This window comes from Schistocerca americana, chromosome 4 (assembly GCF_021461395.2).
Source record: "Schistocerca americana isolate TAMUIC-IGC-003095 chromosome 4, iqSchAmer2.1, whole genome shotgun sequence".
In the NCBI taxonomy this organism is placed as follows: domain Eukaryota; kingdom Metazoa; phylum Arthropoda; class Insecta; order Orthoptera; family Acrididae; genus Schistocerca; species Schistocerca americana.
The window spans coordinates 835,711,216-835,726,477 of NC_060122.1; the positions used below are offsets into that span (position 1 = coordinate 835,711,216).

Consider the following 15,262-nt stretch of genomic DNA (forward strand, 5'->3'; position numbering starts at 1 on the left):
TTTCTGTGGGTGTAAGATCAGTTTGCATGTTGAGGGATTTGGGGAATGATAGTGAAGCAAGGTTCGAGGTTAAGAAATTCTGTGAAGTTAACAGGGGGTGATATGGGGGTAATGGGGGTGGATCAGCGTTGGATGGAGGAGGGAACTGAATTAGGCAAGGTCAATCTTGGTCTGTGGTTGAGACTGACTGGTAGGTTGGTGGCAAAAAAGTGTTTCCACTATAAGGACTGGGAGAAGGAGAGAAGGCCTTTAGCACATCCTGCTTGATTGAATTTGGGAGTGAGGCAAAAGGTGAGGCCTCTGGAAATGACTGCTATTTCTGTGGGGCTGAGGCTTCTGGACGAAAGGTTCGTTACTGTGTTTCCAGTCTGTTTACGTTCTGGATTCTGTGTGGTGGTGGGAGGGAGTTTTAGAAGGTGGGTTAAATGTAGTAGGTCTGCAAGACAGGGTATGTCAGCTATGGGGGAGGTTTGGAGGTTGTTGTAGAGGTGGTGGACAGTGGTACTCCAAGGCGGGAGTAGGAAGTGAGCAGGATGGAGAGCTGCTTGAGGTGGCATTGTGCATGTTGCTCAAGTTCCTGCAGGGCAAGAGTTTCAATGTGTGTTACGAGTTCCAGGAATTTGGGATTGCGCAGAGGAGAGTTTTGCAGGTGAAAAGAAGGTACTGCAAGAAGGTTTGGGCTTGGTTGATCAATTTGGAGGTACAGGATTAATTATATGAGCACGAGTAATGTGGGACATAAGATGATGCACCAACAATCACCGTGGTCTTGTAGCTGTCTGCTGTGCGTGGCCAAGATGACTGATACAGTGTGGCTCATAATTAGTGTGTGCAGCGTGGTTTGTAAGGCAACAAGAGAAACACAGAAAATAAGAGAAAGAATGATGGACATTGAGTATAGTGATGCATTAGGAAATAGTAACAAAGGAAACCAGCACTGGGTTAGGATCGAAGAAAAGCCATCAGGCAAAAATCAAACAATGGAAAATCCAGGATGGAATGTGGCAATATTATGAAAAGGGAAGTTGCCACATGGTGCCCTGCTTGTCACTGTTGATGCCACCTCCCTGCACACTAACATTCCTAATGCCCAACGCCTTACCACTATTGAACACTACTTTTCCCAACGCATGACGGATTCCAAATGAAAAATCTCCTTTTTAGTCGCCATGACCAACTATATCCTCACCCAAAGGTACTTCACCTTTCAAGGCATCACCTACAAACAAATCTGGGGTATGACTAGGGGAACCCGCATGGCACCATCCTATGCCAACCTTCGCGTGGGCCATCTAGAAAAAATCCTTCCTAAACCCCTCACCTAGTTCAGATTCATTGATGACACCTTTGCGATCTGGATCGAGGGTGAGGGCACCCTATCCAGATTCCTCCAGAATCTCAACTTCTCCCCCATTTGCTTCACCTGGTCCTACTCAACCCAACAAACCACCTTCCTAAATGTTGACCTCCACCTCAAATATGGCTACATCAGCACCTCCAACCATATCAAGCCTACTAACCACCAGCAGTACCTCCATTTTGACAGCTGCCACCAGTTCATACTAAGAAGTCCCTTCCATACATCCTAGCCACCTGTGGTTGTCACATCTGCAGTGATGAGCGACCCCTCTCGAAATATACCAACAGGTCTCACTGAAGCCTTCACAGACTGTAAATCTCCTTCCAACCTTGTACAAAAACAAATGTTTTTTGAACACATCCTAATTGTGGTACCGTACATAGCAACTGGAGTAGTATACATTGGCTGCAGTCAGTAGAGGCACAATATATTCCAGATTCTGCCGACAGGCTCCAAGCAGAACTACTGCAAGTAAAATTAATGCACGCTAGTGAAGGGTGTGCAAGGTATTATTATATAAATTAAACCTAAGTGGAAGCCGCGGTCACTACATTTGCTATACACCGATAACATCAGCCATACTTTGGAACAAGCTGCCAAATAAGCTTGCTGTTTATCACTGTGTATGCTGCAAGCTATTGCATTAGCGTGACATCACCATGCTGTACAGTTATTGGCTGCAGGTGGAAAACAAACATCCGAGATGTTGCAATGCAACAGTTTTTAACATGTTTCACGATTTTCAGTTTATTGCACTATGTTGTTGTTGTTGTTGTTGTTGTTGTGGTCTTCAATCCTGAGACTGGTTTGATGCAGCTCTCCATGCTACTCTATCCTGTGCAAGCCTCCTCATCTCCCAGTACCTACTGCAGCCTACATCCTTCTGGATCTGCTTAGTGTATTCATCTCTTGGTCTCCCTCTTCAATTTTTACCCTCCACACTGGCCTCCAATACTACATTGGTGATCCCTCAATGTCTCAGAACATGTCCTACTAACCGATCCCTTCTTCTAGTCAAGTTGTGCCACAAACTCCTCTTCTCTTACATCATTAGCAAAAGTGATAGTCTTTTCAGTTACGTACCCTACAGAATTACTAGTGGCAAAGCCCACTTTTTTTAATAGGTTTCTTATATTATGTGACATTTTGAAATTTCTGTCTTGTTTGTTTATGGAGTTGCAATTTGGTTATGACAGTTGATGTTATAAGTATTGGTAAAATTGCTACGTAAGAGGAGAAGAATGAAATTCTTACACTTTGATTGGTTGAGTGATTGATGGGGTTTATGGGACTAAACAACTTTGATTTATAGCTTCTGTGCCTGTTTATACTTTACAATCCAGTACTTAAGCAATTCCAAATGTTTTGTAGGCGAAGGTCTGTAAACTTCTTACTTGTGTTAGTGTGGTGTGGTTACTGCACTGGCTGTTGGGTAACGTAACAAGTCGCCAGCCAATAAAAGCTCACTAGCCAGAGATGACCGACATTTCCTTGATTCTGACCAAGCATATTCTTCCAGACTCTGTGTTTGAATTTAAAAGGTTGGTGATTGATATTGTTGCTGAATACAGTACATCGGAAATACATGGAAAGACATGAGACCGAGTTACAAGTGGCACAAGAGAAGCTGTCAACTGTGGGCCCCTTTGTCATGCATTGTCTCGGTTCAAAATGCTTCACGTTGACTGTGTGATGAACGTAAACTTTGCTAGCAATGTTGGCAGTGCCGATTGTGGATTATGTCAACATTTCCTCTCTCACAACTCCCCTCTCCGCAATGGCATAAATTATTACCTTAACACCGCCACCATCCAGGGTGCAAACCGTCTGTCTTTTGTGCCACTTATAACTTGTATAGTCACATCAAAAGTCAATTGGAAGAAAATGGGACAAAGTAAAGTGAGATGTCAAGTAAGAACGTAGAATCGAGGTAAACCTTACTAGGAAGAAACATAGAATTGGGGAATTTTTTAGCATTGATATTCCAGATTTTTTTACAGGGGCTATGTATTTATAGTGTAGAATTGCAAAAAACATAAAATTGATGTACCGCTGTACATACATTTGAAACTAGGATACCGTTGTGCAGTGGTAAAACCGAAAAATTTATAAAAGCTTGTGAATGTTTAACATTGAAATATAAACTGAACAGAATAGAGATAATGTATGTTTCCAGATGTTCAGCATAGTTGTTGCCATTTTACGGACAATATTTTAATGATCAACCAAGTCGTCTTCTTCAGGTGCTGTAAGTTGGACTGTTGTGTGTACTTGCTGCCTGGACTCTAATCAACTGTGAACGACTGTTGGTTTCGAACTGCTATTTACAGATTAGTTTGATTCTCAATACCTGCTATGCTATTTAATGCTGTTTTGTCTTTCAGAACTTGCACTGATATTTATTTAATGAAATGTATATTCTCTCAGCATTATACAACTCTGGCAGATGTATGGCCAGCAGGATCTTAATAAGTTGAGTTACAGTTGTCAAGCCTAGTTTAAATGAAAAGATCTGCCACTGTTTATAACATATTCCAACATCTCTTTTTCAATAGACTGCATAATTAAGCTGTCCCAGAAACTTGACATTTGGAATACATTATTGGTCTCTTTAAATTTAATTTCGTGACTATACAGGGTGTATACAACCCGGGACAACCGGGAGATCTGGGAATTTTTTCATCTGGGAAAAAAAACGGGGAAAAACCTGGGAATTTTTTTAGAATTCTGGGAATGTTTCAGTGTTTTAGTTTTCAGTTAAATTTTTGTGATTTTGACTGGTAAGAACCAATACTCCAACAAAGGATATTACTGTATCCCGCATCTGCAGGATAATACTGGAGCAACAAAATATTAACAAGAGGAAGAAAAAACGAAAATAAAACTTAAGTCGCAAAGGAAATCTGCCACATACAACAACAAAACATAGGCTCATACAAGCGTCTGCCAACAGCAAAGTGTGTCAAAGGCTTTAGAAAGACCATGCAATGATTCATAACTACAAATTGCCTCCGATGAGCGTGACATGACAGCTGTTGACATTAGATTCGTTTGAGCAGTTGCGGGCGGGCTCTTGTGCATGCGCAGTTGAGTCGCATATGTGTAGTTCCTTCTCCCCTTCTGGCTACGGATGTGTGGCTGGGAGCCACTATCTAGTATTGCCCCGGTTCAGAAATATAGTAGATCTGGGGCTGTTGCACAGAGCAGCCTGAGTTGTGGTGTGGAGGTGGGTAGTCTTCAGGTGACCTGTGTTTACATTTAGTGATTTTGCTGTTTCCTCTTCATTTGTTACTCTCACATCAAATGAAAACAAAACGGATTTCTGTGGCCAGGAGATATCAAATGAATTAAAATACGTTCGCATAGTTACGGAAGGCTGAAATATATTATTATATTCAGGTTTTATTTCCAGCTTTCTAACAGTCAAGCATTAACCACCTTGCAGAACAATGAAGTTATTTTTGTCGCTTTGCTAAAGAGATTTGGCTTTTATTAATCTTTTGCGCTGAGGCAGTCAATTTATTTGAAACAAAGTGTTTAATCTCACATTGTTGGCTAGTTTCAACTGTTCGCTGCGTTTCATGTGCACGTTTTCCATCTTCTAGCTCGCATGGCATTATGCCATAATAAAGAACCAAACATGAGATAATACAGTACTGGTACTCAAGAAAATTTACATCCAAATAGTAGCGGAAAAGGAGAGAAGTAAAAAGACAGAGTGTGATGGTGGAATGACGGCTGTGTAGTGCTGGAATGGGAACAGTGAAGGGACTGGATAGGTGAGAACAGTGACTAATGAAGGTTGAGGCCATGAGGTTTACAGGAACATACGATATATTGCAGGGAAAGTTCCCACCTGCACAATTCAGAAGAGTTGGTGTTGGTGGGAAGGATCCGTATGGCACAGACTGTGAAGCAGTCATGGAAATGAAGGATGTCATGTTTGACAGCGTGCTCGGCAATAGGGTGGTCCACTTGTTGGCCACAGTTTGTCAGTGGCCATTCATGTGGACAGACTGCTTGTTTGTTGTCATGCCCACGTATAATGCAGCACAGTGATTCCATCTTAGTTTGTAGATCACATGACTGATGATGTTTGTGACCGGATTGGAGTAGGTGGTGGTGGGAGGATGTATGGGATAGGTCTTGGATCTAGGTCTATTACAGCAGTATGAGCCATGAAGTAAGGGGTTGGAAGCAGGGGTTGTGTAAGGATGGACGAGCATATTGGGTTGTTCGGTGGACAGCGAAATACCACTATAGGAGGGGTGAGAAGGATAGTGGGCAGGTCATTTCCCATTTCATGTCACGACGAGATGTAGTTGAAACCCTGCCAGACAAAGTAATTTGGTTGCTCCAGTCCTGGGTGGTACTGAGTTACAAGAGGAATGCTCCTCTGTGGCCAGACAGTGGGTCTTCGGGAGGCGGTGGGAGAGTGGAAAGATACAGCATGCTAGATTTGTTTTTGCACAAGGTTGGAAGGAGAATTACAGTCTGTGAAGGCTTCAGTGAGACCCCTTGGTATATTTCGAGAGGGGTCGCTCATCACTGCAGATGTGACAACCACGGGTGGTTAGGATGTATGGAAGGGACTTCTTAGTATGAACTGGTGGCAGCTGGCTTGCGCCTCTATGTTACAGTCCTCAATGGTGTTTAATGTTTTGTGATGGCGGACAGACTGTAATGGATTGCTGGGGCAGAGAAACACTAAACCACTGCAAGCTTAACTTTATTTCATATTTATTGGTATAAATAAGTACCACACGTGAAGAGAAACTTGTGTGTACATACATGCTTTCACGAAAACTGTTGTGTTTACACGACAGCAAGCTACGAGTTCGAAGTGCAAACAGCACTTGTTGTCAATACTGCAGACCGCTCCACTTTGACTACTCAGCACAGTTTGTTGCCCGACCATCTGTAGTGCTAGTTGACACATCTGTTCACTTCGCACAGCTCAAATGCATCCGATTTAAATAATAAAACAGCATACTCGGTATGTATTTTTTTCATGCTTAGCACTATGCGTTTCGAAAATTTATTCTTATCAAGTGCAAATATTTATGTAAGTATTTTGAGAGCTGTTTGTGTGTGTGTTGTGCCTCTGCTGTACTGTGTTGTCTTTCTGAGGTTAAGGTGTTGTGCTGTGCCTCCTACATTACGCAGAAAAAAGTGCTCTCTCTCTCTCTCTCTGCGTGTGTGTGTGTGTGTGTGTGTGTGTGTGTGTGTGTGTGTGTGGGTGGGTGGGTGAAATTTCACAAACAGTGTGAGTGATAGTTTGCTTGTATGTGTGTGTTTTTCTGGATAACGGAAAGGGCACAGTACCTTATAATATCAAAAACACAACTAGAGTGTAAGACAAGAAGCACAACACAAAAATACTAATGTAAATATTTGACCACGACAACTTGAAATTCTTGAAATGTGGTGGGTTAAGCATGAAAAATACGTAAGTGGTGCAGTTTCCATTATGTAAAGAAAGAATGACAGCTGCAGGCTTACCAAAAACATCAATTATGATGAATGAAATTGAGTCAAACATTTCTGCTTCCCACTTGAGGTTGGCACTTCTTGGAGAAGCAGTGATACAAATGTTAACTGAAGACTTTCTTAATTGTTCCTAAGACCACTTTTCTCATCAACACCCTCTGTTGATTTTACATACTTTGATTATGTGCGTATAGTGAAAAAAGTGAACATACTTATCTCATTGATTTTGGTAACACAAATTTTGTTGCTCATTCACAATACATTCCAGATAATTAGTACCAATGTTAATAAACTACATGTAGTATTTGCCGAGACATTAAAAATGCCATAAATTTTCTAATTTGAAGAAAAACTATCATCAGCTTAGTTGGTAGGGAGTGGTAGCAATGTGTCCACTGGCTATGAATCTGGCAAGCAGCCTAATTTCACTAATATATATGTAACACCACAGTACGCGTATTTCTACCCATGCCAACTCCCCTCTACAGTGAGCCAACTTAATGTGCGCATGTCATTTATAGCAATGAGTATAGCAGGGCTTAACAACTGGCCGGTTTTGAGCGCAAGTACTCGTGTCTGCTCACGCACGTGCTCGCGAGCAGGTGCAAGGTCGCGGAGTATGGAGGGAGGGGAGGGAGGGGAAATGTGCGCGCACGTTTGAATAGGGCCGCAGCGTGCCTATTGAATTCGCGCCGACTGTGTAACGTTAAAAGTACTACGATCAGCTCTAACAGTCACTTCACTGGTTATGAATCATGTCAAGTCGCCGTTGTGTAACCCCAACCATGCTTTCGCAGTTCAACCCCCATTAGGAGGAACTGTATCTGTTTACAGAAAAAGATGGTGTTGCAAAATGTTTAGTATGTCACAAAACGCTGAATTCTTTTAGGAAATTTAATTTGCAGCGATACTATATGTCGTACCACGCGAAAGACTACGGAAGTGGAAAATGTGATAGACCAGATCGTGCACAGGAAGTTATTAAACTTAAAAGGAAGCTATCCGAAGAAGATCTGGACGACGAAGAAAAATCAACTGAGGCAGCTCTCAGAGTGAGTTACAAAATTGCTTTGCTTTTAGCAGAATCCCTGCGCCCCTTCACTGATGGCGTTTTAATAAAAGAATGTTTGGTAGTTGCAGCGGAACATTTGTGTCCATCTCAAGTTGAACAGTTTCTGATTGTGCCATTATCTAACATGACCATTATGCGTCGCATACAGGACATGGCAGACGACGTCCAGAGCCAGCTTGCAAATATCTGTAAAGATTTTATGGCATATTCTCTAGCTCTGGACGAAAGTGTTGATATCACTGGAACAGTGCAGCTTACCATATTGATTAGAGGTGAGGGAGGAGCTCCTCGATGTAGTAGCCATGAAGAACACTACAACCGGAAGTGATATTTTAAGTAGTGTTGAAGAAAGTGTTGAAAATATAGGATCGTCGTGGAATTCTTTAGTTTCAGTGTCTACAGACGGTTCACCAGCGCTGTTGAAGGAGAAAATGCAAAACCTGACCGTGCCGAATGAAATAAGGGGCGTTCACTGTGTGATCCACCAGGAAAACTTATGTGCAAAGAGTATCACTCTAAAAAATGTGATGAGTGTTGTTGTTCGTACAGCCAATTATATAAGGAAGCATGGGCTACAACACAGGCAATTTAAAAGCTTTCTTGAGGATGTAGAAAGCCAGTATGGTAGCGAGATCCGCTGGCTTAGTCGTGGCGAATTATTAAATCGATTTTTTTGCCTATTAGATGAGATAAATATGTTCATGGAAATAAATAACGTGTGTTCCTGAATTGAAAGAGCCCTCATGGAAATGTGGTCTCGTGTTCTTAGCAGATTTAACTAGCCATCTGAATGTTTTGAACACTTCACTACAAGGTAAAGATCTGCTAATTACTCATTTCATAGATCGAATACGAGCTTTTAAAATGAAATTGACACTTTGGGTGAGTCAGCTGGAAACAGGAAATCTAGCTCATTTTCCTAAATTATCATCCATGCAAGATGTTCACAAAGACTGTGAACGTTATTCACATAGTTTAGTTGCCCTTAAGGAAGAATTTGATCAACGCTTTCAAGATCTGAAAGCACTAGACAGTGATTTTTATCTGTTCTCCTCTCCATACTCAGCAAATGTTGAAGGGATTCGTCCTGAGCTGCAACTAGAAATTATTGACCTGCAGTGTGACAGAGAATACAGAAACAAATTTCAGAACAAGAACAACATTTTGGAATTCTACAGACACTTCCCCCAGGATAGATTTCCTCGTTTGCACAAACTGGCGGCTACAATAATATCAATGTTCGGTTCCACGTATGTTTGTGAACAACTGTTCTCTGCAATGAAATGTAACAAGAAGCGCCTGAGAAACGCATTGTCCGATCGAAATTTAAACTGCACGCTGCGCCTACAACGCACAGGAACAATTACTCTGAATATAGACGCAATTGTAAAGGGCAAAAAGTACAAGATAACCGAGAATCCCACACTTCAGTGACACCTATTATTGTGTAACAGTTCACAAATTAATACGAATGTAGAGGCATACACTAAGCTAATAAAATTATGTGGCACGTGTACATTCTCCTTTATTTGTTTCATTTGTCGCAGTAATAATTCGTGAGTGATATCCCTGCAGGTGGCCGCGGATTTACATTGACTGGCGGCAGCTGTTGTGTGCCCCACGTGACTCTCCCCACTCTCCGCTCTGGTCCGGTAGTGGGGGTAGCGTGCTCGCGCTGCTCCGTGCTCGCGCCTTGCTGCTCACAGCTTGCTCCGCAAGCACTTATGTTGTGAAGCCCTGGAGTATAGTATGTGACCCCAATTATCAGCTCTTGTGATCACACCCTTGTACGGAAGTGAGAAAATTTATTCATTTTGAAAGTGACACTAAAAGAGTAAAGTGAGAGTACTTTGCTTTTGATGCCCCAGGCTTTACATTTGCAACACACTTCTACAGAAAAATCCACATCAAGTGAATAAAATTACACTAGGCTGTATTAAATTTTCACAAGGTTGAAATACTCAGTTGCTTTAAGAGGCTAGTAGGAATCTAGTACTTATTTTCTTCAACAAGAGTGCTACAAAACTGAACACCAAAGCTATGCAAACACATGCAGTGATTTCTTTAAAGCAGGCTTATTGAAGGCTTTGGAGTCACTCAGAAGAATTTCCTCTGATCGATTGAAACTAGTTGCAACTGTCCACTGCCTGCAACTCAAAACAGCTTTCAAACAGTCACAAACCATGGGAACTGGGAGAATGATTGCGTCGAATGCATTCACACGATTCGAGTGGTTGGAACTATATCTCGAACAAACCTACTAGAGATCACTTTGCTCACGTCACCACAGTAAGCTCTACTGCTATTGGCCACTGAGGGAAAACACACACATCCACATTACATTCTGACACTTTTCACTGTTCTTCACAGTTTTCAGTTTCATTCACCATGTTCACCAACTCGGTGAGCACACTGGAAAGATCTCTCAAAAATGCGTGTTATGACATACAATTTGTGGTTGAAGCATGTTGGAAAATAGTAATTTTAGTCAGCACTACAAGAAATCCAGTTAACACAAAATAAAAATTTTTACCAATTAACTATTTTACCTAGAATGCTATAAGTATTCCAATATGTGTGTAATATATTATTTTGATAACTGTTCTACATCTACATCTACATTTATACTCCGCAAGCCACCCAACGGTGTGTGGCGGAGGGCACTTCACGTGCCACTATCATTACCTTTCCTGTTCCAGTCGCGTATGGTTCGCGGGAAGAACGACTGCCAGAAAGCCTCCATGCACGCTCGAATCTCTCTAACTTTACATTCGTGACCTCCTCGGGAGGTATAAGTAGGAGGAAGCAATATATTCGATAGCTCATCCAGAAACGCACCCTCTCGAAACCTGGACAGCAAGCTACACCGCGATGCAGAGCACCTCTCTTGCAGAGTCTGCCACTTGAGTTTGCTAAACATCTTCGTAACGCTATCATGCTTACCAAATAACCCTGTGATGAAATGCGCCGCTCTTCTTTGGATCTTCTCTACCTCCTCTGTCAACCCGACCTGGTACAGATCCCACACTGATGAGCAATACTCAAGTACAGGTCAAACGAGTGTTTTGTAAGCCACCTCCTTTGTTGATGGACTACATTTTCTAAGGAATCTCCCAATGAATCTCAACCTGGCATCCGCCTTACCAACAATTAATTTTATATGATCATTCCACTTCAAATCATTCCGTACGCATACTCCCAGATATTTTACAGAAGTAACTGTTACCAGTGTTTGTTCCGCTATCATATAATCATACAATAAAGGATCCTTCTTTCTATGTATTCGCAATACATTACATTTGTCTATATTAAGGGTCAGTTGCCACTCCCTGCACCAAGTGCCTATCCGCTGCAGATCTTCCTGCATTTCGCTGCAATTTTCTAATGCTGCAACTTCTCTGTATACTACAGCATCATCCATGAAAAGCCGCATGGAACTTCCAACACTATCTACTAGGTCATTCTGTGTCAAAATGATACATATTTCATAAATGTTTCTGACTTTAGTCAAAATAAATATAACATTTGCACACTTTGTGGTCCATAAGTTCCCATACCGTAACAATGACATTAACTCAAAGATGTAATAGTTTCGACTGTTTATTTGCTCAAAATAGGATATATTTGGCACTATAAATTGCTCAGCATAAGTTTTCAATCACCTGAAGGCCTAAGGGAAAGCATTTTTCTGATTTGCAGATCAGGAAAGCATTTTTCTGATTTGCAGATCACTGTCTTCTGGTGATATCTTAAGTTGAGTCACATTCTGAACACTTCAGGTGTATTTTAAGTTTTGGCAAGAAAAAATAATCCAAAGGTGACAAACATAATGAGTAATGTGGATGACGCAACACTGAGACTCCTTTTCAGTGGGGAACTGGTAATTCACTGGTGGCAAACCAGGTGGGCTCCAGTGTTGTGGAGTAGAAGTGGGGATGGGTGGGGTGGGGGGCGGGGGGGGGAGGAGAAACTAACTAACTCACTCTCTCTCTCTCTCTCTCTCTCTCTCTCTCTCTCTCTCTCTCTGTGTGTGTGTGTGTGTGTGTGTGTGTCTGTCTAAATCTCAGCAAACACATATCTACTTACAAATCTGAATGGGCCACATACTATTAGACCAACTAGCATTCCTGTATATAACACAGTTTGGTTGACAAGTTGTTGGTGTAACGACACTGCATTTAAATGTATGTCATTGTGAACTTGTAATATGGGTTTTGAATACATAATATTTTATCTCAGTGGCATATGCCATTATTTTATCGAGATCAATCTCTTACACGACAGATCACTGTGACGCCTCTTAATCTCATTTTATGAGCAAACACTATACGTTTTATAACCAATTTGAAGGTGGCTGTATAAGCAACAGAAACTAGTCACAACATAATGTTCTTTACTTGTGACCTTGGCTATTAATTTTTTTAATTAATGCAAAATTTTTACATCACTTGTCTCCATCCTGTGTATGTAAGGAATTAACATAGGATTTTTCACTACTTGCTTACTTGACTGTGAGTGGCACGGGGAAACTGGGACCAGGGAGAACCAACAAATCAGAGGTGTTGTCAACTGCTGAAACTGAGCCACTGAGACTCACTTCACTTGTTGGGAAACTTACTATGTCGCATGTTATGGAGAGGCAATGGAAAAGGGTAGGGGTCTATTAATTGTTGGCAATTCAAACATATGGCGAATAATAATACCCCTTAGGGAAATGGCAGCATGGGATATGGGATGAAATGCCGTGTATACTCAGTGTGTATGCCTGTGGGCCTCATTCGACATTATCAGCAGTCACTGATGGAACAGGGTCCACAAAAACTACAAATTTTGTGAACTTCCAGCATGCCGGAGTAGCTTGGGTCAGCATCTTCTGTTAATCAGTAGAATAAAAAACCAGTCCAAGTTGCAAATTTTTACTTCCTATTCATTTGATGACTAGTTTCAGGCCGAGATCCATTTTCAAATCATCGCCTAGTCATCAAATGAATAAAAAGTAAAAATTTGCAACTTGAACTGGTTTTCTGTTCTACTGAACAACATATTGTGGCGCACGTTGGGACAAATAGTGCCTGTTATCTGGGCTCAGAAGTCAATACTGGATCATTCCAGTGACTGGCAGAGAAAGTTGAGAATATCAACCTTGCCTATGGAATTCCAACAAAGTTCACAATCAACAGCATTCTCCCCAGAACAGACCATGGCCCATATGTCTGAGTTGAGTAAGAGGATTGAACCAGAGACAGCAAACATTCTGTGAGAAGCTAGACTGCAACTTTCTAGACTTGTGCAACTGGGTTGAGAACTGTAGGGTCCCCTTAAACAGGTCATGTGTGCACCACACATCAGAGACTGCTACCAAGGCAGCTGAATGTGTGTGAGGTGCACAAATAGGTTTTTTTTAGATCAGGCAACTGTCCTGTCAACCCAGATTATAACAGATGTGCGATCTCTGGAAGTATCCGTGTAAGATTCAAAGAAATGCCACCCTCCTTCAAGGTGAGAGTATTAAAATATTAGTGATTAACTGCCACAGCATTTGCATGAAGCATCCATAAAACACAGTGAAATTCACATAATACTAGGCACAGAAAACTGGTTTAAACCTGAAACTGACACCAGTGAGATTTTGTTGGGGAAATTTACGAGGATGGTCTGATATGTCTCGTAAAAAAGCAAGGAAAAATGCTTCAATATAAAGTCCTTTGACAGAGATACACTGGGTCCAATGATCCTCCAGCTTTTTCACCCCATCGTAAAAGTAGATTCTGTCAAACTCTGCAAACTAGCAAGCCAAAGTTAGGGAACAGAAACAGGAAAAAACACTTGGGGCTAAGTCTGGTGAATAGGCTGAATGAGAAACCAATTCAAAAGTCAATTCAAGCACTTTCATCATTGTTATCAATGATGTGTGGGATGGTGCATATTCCTGATAAAGGAGCACATTTTTGTGTGTGAACATTGGTCTTTTTAAGTTTCGAATGATACAACAATGAAGCACAATACGGTCCCAGTCATGGTTCTGCCTTTTTCCAAGTAATCTATGATCCCAAAAAACACTGGCCATTGCCTTAGCAGCTGACAAAATTATCTCTGTCTTCTTCGATGCCTTTGTCTATTGCTTTGACTGCCTTTCTGACTGCTGTGCAATGATGAATCCAGGTTTTGTCATCAGTTGCAAATCAGTGCAGAAGTCTTGCAGATTGTGATTAAAAATCACCAGAAATTGTCTTGCAACATTGTGCCAGATGCAGTTTTGGTCGATTGTGAACAATCATGGCACCTGCTGTGCTCACAACTTCTTCATAAACAGGATATTATCCACTCGCAGAGTTTAGATGTGTACAGTCTCAGCAATGCTTGTAAAGCGGATGCGTGATAAAGCATGCCACCATTGCATATCATCATTGTGACAGTTAAAAATTGGGGACATCTTTCATAGTGACTGATACGACTGTATAATTATGTACAGTACACACTCAAGGACTAAGTTTTCTTTGAAAATTAATGTATTTTTGGATTTAATAAAGTTTATCCTCTATGTTTTAAAATTGCATCCTTCGGTTTGATGAAGTACAGTACACTATATCTCCTATGTTTTCAAAATAAACGAATAAAATAAATTTCAGACACTCAATAATCCAGCACTTCTGCTAATCCGGCACTCATATGTTCCAGGAATGGCCGGGTTAGTGAGAGTCTAGTGTAATTACAATACCAGAAGAAAAAATTACATTCATTACACCACATTAAAGGTGTACTTACCACAACGCTACAACAAAAGTTTTTGATCACTTGTGCAGTGATATAAAATGTCTGACAGACGGCAAAGTAAAATTTGAAAATTGGTCAGCTCATACAAATACTATATTACTTCGACATTGCATCAGTGGTTGGAAGCAATCTGAAAGTTATATTATTCTTGAAGAACCAAGTTTGCGAAGATCATTAGCAATTCTTTTCATTTCTATGACCTATGCTGTCATAATCGGATCTTGCAATGCTATCAGATATACATGCTTCTTAGAACACTGAAAGTCACATAGTGACGTTGTATCAAATTGTAATAAAAAGTGGCTGGGAACATCAGTATGTGATAAATAAAATAACACACAATTAAAACATACAATATGCTTTGCTGATGCTCCAGCATACAATGATCGCCATTGTGGTGTAAGCGATTAGATAATGTTGGGACACCAGCACATCTTGTATGTTTTAATTGTGTGTTATTTTATTTGTGACATGCTGATGATCCCTGTCATTTTTTATTACAATTTGACGCAACATCACTATGTGGCTTTCAGTGTTCTAATGAGCATGTACATCTAATAATGTTA

The 15,262-nt window shown here is 41.0% G+C and overlaps 1 protein-coding gene across 2 annotated transcripts in view; it reads right to left on the minus strand.

The window, feature by feature from the left end:
- The window catches only part of LOC124612925, a 130,809-nt gene that overhangs the window by 51,277 nt on the left and 64,270 nt on the right, over positions 1–15,262 (minus strand). The gene's annotated exons all lie outside the window — the stretch shown is intronic.